Source organism: Trichomycterus rosablanca, chromosome 4 (genome assembly GCF_030014385.1).
Source record: "Trichomycterus rosablanca isolate fTriRos1 chromosome 4, fTriRos1.hap1, whole genome shotgun sequence".
Taxonomy (NCBI): Eukaryota; Metazoa; Chordata; class Actinopteri; order Siluriformes; family Trichomycteridae; genus Trichomycterus; species Trichomycterus rosablanca.
The window spans coordinates 11,299,585-11,304,591 of NC_085991.1; the positions used below are offsets into that span (position 1 = coordinate 11,299,585).

At 40.7% G+C, this 5,007-nt stretch overlaps 3 non-coding genes across 3 annotated transcripts; 2 read left to right on the forward strand and 1 right to left on the reverse strand.

The window, feature by feature from the left end:
• Positions 1–1,136: 1,136 nt before the first annotated feature.
• trnar-acg (transfer RNA arginine (anticodon ACG)) lies at positions 1,137–1,209 on the forward strand. Its single transcript has one exon. It is a non-coding gene; the product is annotated as a tRNA-Arg (tRNA).
• A 124-nt stretch (positions 1,210–1,333) lies between these two features.
• trnae-uuc (transfer RNA glutamic acid (anticodon UUC)) lies at positions 1,334–1,405 on the forward strand. The gene has a single exon. It is a non-coding gene; the product is annotated as a tRNA-Glu (tRNA).
• A 1,496-nt stretch (positions 1,406–2,901) lies between these two features.
• trnas-gcu (transfer RNA serine (anticodon GCU)) lies at positions 2,902–2,983 on the reverse strand. Its single transcript has one exon. It is a non-coding gene; the product is annotated as a tRNA-Ser (tRNA).
• Positions 2,984–5,007: the final 2,024 nt, after the last annotated feature.

Genomic DNA, 5,007 nt, shown 5'->3' on the forward strand with positions numbered 1-5,007 from the left:
ACATTGTAACTTCTATTTAAGCTTTGGATAAAGGTTCTCATGTGTTATGTGATGTTACTTCTCACCTAAAACAATGGAAAGAAGACACAGAAATCCAAACAATGCCATGACTGAACTGCAGAATAATGTAGCTCAACACCTGCTATCATATCTTATGCATAATTAAACCATTTCCTCTCTTTAACTTCCTTTTCCAGCAGTACAGCCCTGTTACAGGGTTTAGTAACATGTAGATGGAGCCATCATGTGCACACTTACACTCATTACATCTGTGTGGAACAAAACCTACCATCTATTTGTACTGTATAACATGCAAATATTATATGTAATATGTTTATTCTTACAGAACTGCTGTCTTTTTATATTTGATGTAAACATTAACTTAAACTCTTGATTTATGTATTATTATGTATTTAATGTATTGCACTACCGGCACATAACTGTTAGTACATTTGGTTAATAATAAGTGAAGTATTTATCATGGTAAGCAATAAGCCAAAGACACTTGCAAAAAGTGCACTGAAAGACACGTCAAAAATCTGCACACAAGCATTTAGAAGGAAAAAAAGAAGGCTTACCATATAATCCCAACAGCACTGTACCTACTGTAAAATATGTACAGGGTGAGTCAAAAGTCTTAGGACACTCTTTTATTTCAGAAACGAAAGGGAAAATGACATATCTGAATACCCCAGCAAGTAATGGGTGAGGGGGCCTATCTTTTAGGCTATGTCCGGAACATGGCCCGCCATCTTGAAGGCCGCCATATTGGATCAAGGGCAAGTTTTTCCAATGGGAAGGTGGACATGTAGCATATCAACAAAAAAAATTTCTTAGAAATTGATAGACGCAAGATATCTCTTGTGTATGGTTCTCGGTACCTCAGATCCAACAATGCAAGTCTTGTCAAAGTGGAGAGAAGTGACTGATGCTGGCGTCAGCTGATAGCGAGCCCTTTAGTTTTCCATATGGTCTAGCGGTCAGGATTCCTGGTTTTCACCCAGGTGGCCCGGTTCAAATCCGGGTCACGGCAGGGTCTTTTTGTATGCTGCGCTTCAAAGTTTTCCATTCTCTCATTGGTCAAAAGACAGAAATGAGGCCTGAGCTTCAGGAAAGTCACAAGCTCAGTCCCACAGGGGCCAGTGGCGCAATGGATAACGCGTCTGACTACGGATCAGAAGATTCTAGGTTCGACTCCTGGCTGGCTCGGTTACCTTGTGCCTCTTTTGTCTTTCTAACTCCTTGTGTATGGTTCTCGGTACCTGAGATCCAACAATGCAGGTCTTGTCGAAGTGACTGATGCTGGTGTCAGCCGATGGCGAGCTCTTCAGTTTCCCATATAGTCTAGTGATCAGGATTCCTGGTTTTCACCCAGGCGGCCCGGGTTTGACTCCCGGTATGGGAATTCGTCTTTATGATAGGACTCGAGCAAAACTTTGCCTATTAGTTCACCTGTGCCATGTTGCTGTAGCTCAAGAGGCTTGTTCTGTTGGAACTATGACTGCAGTCTATCAGGAAGCAGTGGACGTGAGCTGGACGTGGCTAACGGTTGGAATGCCGTTATCGTATAGTGGTTAGTACTCTGCGTTGTGGCCGCAGCAACCCCGGTTTGAATCCGGGTCACGGCAGGGTGTTTTTGTATGCTGTGCTTCAATGTTTTCTATTCTCTCCTTGGTCAAAAGACAGAAATGAGGCCGGAGCTTCAGGAAAGTCACAAGTGCAATCCCTCAGAGGCCAGTGGCGCAATGGATAACGCATCTGACTACGGATCAGAAGATTGTAGGTTCGACTCCTGGCTGGCTCCGTTACCTTGTGCCTATTTTGTCTTTCTAACTCCTTGTGTATGGTTCTTGGTACTTCAGATCCAACAATGCAGGTCTTGTCAAAGTGGAAAGAAGTGACTGATGCTGGCGTCAGTGTTGTACTCATGGAAAGGGTAGAAAATAAAAGACTAAAACGTGATGTTTTCTCACTGCTGTATTAAGAGTTGCGTTTCTCAGTATTATAAATCACAATTTACCAAACAGTAATTATCACACAGTATAGGTCACTACTTTAACCAAAAGGTAAAATATATAAGCATGTATTTACTTAAACAGGCACCACACTCTACCACAGCTTCTACTATGCAGACCTCAGAAGCGCTTTATGCTAATGCTAAACTGCATGCTTCACTAACCAGTGATAATAATGATGTTTTTAGTATGTTTATCACACAGAGAAAAACCCACATAACCACACCAGTAAGTTCTTAAACTGTTCAGATTTACACTTTCATGGTATAAATTGTGTTTAATACAGTATCATACCTGAAAAGGGGAGAGAATAAATGAGAAGACTTAAATGTGATGTTTTCTCACTGCTGTATTGCGAGTTGTGAGGAAAACCCGCGAGAGCTCACCCTAAGCGCTGTTTAGGCATTAACCTCGCCAGTTGATGAAACTGACAAGAGCTCCCCATACTGTCTATTTAGGCAAAAACTATTGCACATCAAAAAAATTAATTATTCCCTTAAGAAATCACTTTTCTAACCATAAAGAAGGGATATTAATTAATTACTTTTCCCATAAAAAGGTAATGGTGGGGTGATGGACTGCTAATCCATTGTGCTCTGCACGCGTAGGTTTGAGTCCCATTCTCGTCGAACACAACACCTTTTAAACTCTTAATGCATGCACAATAATCCAGCTCCACAAATCCACAAAGTGGAGACCTTTAAACAACGTGTGGTTACTAATCTGTATGTCATTAACATTGTATTTAAAAAATGGCTGTATAAGATAAACTGCTTCTATTTGGTGTTACAGTTGTGTTTTGTTTTTGTGAGCAGTGCCAGTATTTTGCACAGAGCTGAAAGCAAGAATTGCAGAGGTCTTGTTCAATGCTTAAAAGTCTGGTTTTCGACAAGGAGGGGATTCGAACCCTCGCGTGCAGAGCACAATGGATTAGCAGTCCATCGCCTTAACCACTCGGCCACCTCGTCTTGCTTTTCCTGCTTGTTTCTGGTCTGATTGGTCTGATTGGTCTGATTGATCAATGTAGATTTTGTAGATTTGTAAAAGACTGAAGAGCAGAAAGCTCATTTTATTTTAGTTCTCTTTAAAACTGACTGTTAACAAATAATGCACTTATGCAGTGTGTGTGCACATTCTGGTAAACACCCAGATATTTCTTAAAGGCAGTGTAGCTGTTCAAGCCGTCTGGTGTTGATCAATCAGACCAATCGGCCCAGAAACACGTTTTCCTAGGCAGGTTGAGACGAGGTGGCTGAGTGGTTAAGGCGATAGACTGCTAATCCATTGTGCTCTGCACGTATGGGTTTGAATCCCATCGTTTTTGAAAACCAAGCCTTTAAACATTGAACGATACACCTGAAACTCTTGCTTTCAGCAAATGGATTTGTGTCAGTACCATATCATTTACACTGCTGTGATGGCAGCATTAATGCAGGAAAGTACATTGAGACTTTAGAGCAACATATGCTGCCTTTAAGTAAGTAAGTAATTTATTTATAAAGCACATTTACATCCAAAGTGCTGTACATGTTGAAACATAAAACACATATATAAAAAGCATCACAAAGTTTAAAGCAGTAAAACAACAGAAAACGCTGACCATGACACTCATCCAGGAAACGCTAGTCGGAAGAAGTGCGTTTTTAATCTAGATTTAAAAACAGAAATGGAGGAAGCGGCCCTGATGTCCAAAGGTAGACTGTTCCACAATCTCGGAGCAGCAACTGCAAAGGCTCGATCACCTTTGAGCTTCAGCCGTGACCGTGGCACAGCCAAGAGCAATTGATCAGATGACCTAAGTGATCTAGGAGAAGGATAGAATTGGAGCAAGTCTTTTATGTAAGATGGCGCCAATCCATATAGGGACTTAAAAACAAATAGAAGAACTTTAAATTGGATCCTGTAGCTTACAGGAAGCCAAAGGAGAGATGCCAGGACAGGGGTAATGTGGTCACTCTTCTTTGTGCCTGTGAGCAGACGTGCTGCTGCATTTTGGACTAGCTGTAACCGAGCTAATGAGGACTTACTTATACCCATATACAAACTGTTACAGTAGTCTAGGCGACATGAAATAAGGGCATGAATTACCTTTTCCAGGTCTTGTGGTGACAAAAATGATTTGATCTTAGCAATTGATCTAAGGTGAAAAAAGCTGCTTCTAACAACAGAGTTAATTTGTTTATTGAATTTCAGGTCAGGATCAGATATTACCCCAAGATTCTTTACCTGTGATTTTTTACATAGTGTGACAGTTCCCCAATGTTTTTTATTAAAGGATATGTATATTTGGGAGAGCCAAAGAGAATAATTTCTGTTGTATCTTCATTCAGTTGAAGAAAACTATTTGCTAACCAACACTTAATCTCGTTCAAACATTCCTTCAGGCATTTAAAAAAGCACAAATCGGTTAAACGCAGGGGAAGGTACAGCTGGGTGTCGTCGGCATTACAATGAAATTGAATACCATACTTCCTAATGATTTTCCCCAAAGGAAGCATATATAAAGCAAACAGTACCGGCCCCAGGATAGATCCTTGAGGAACCCCACAGCCAATGGTAGAAATAGAAGAAAATAAATTACCGACATGTACTGAGAAGGTCCTATCGCAAAGATAAGACTTAAACCAACTCAGCGCTGCCCCCCTGAGGCCAACCACATGCTCAAGACGTTGAATGAGCAAATTGTGGTCAACAGTATCAAAAACGGCGGTAAGGTCCAATAAGACTAAAATAGCACACTTTCCTGCATCTGCTGCAAGCAGCAGGTCATTAGTCACCTTTAGGAGGGCTGATTCTGTACTATGAAAAGGTTTAAAACCAGACTGAAAAATTTCAAAGATGTCATTTTTTGTCAAATGAGCCCACAGCGGTGAAAGCACCACTTTCTCCAATACTTTAGAAAGGAAGGGTAGTTTTGAGATTGGTCGATAATTATTAAGTATAAAAATATTAAGATTATGTTTTTTAAGTAAGGGCTGCACAGCAGCATGCT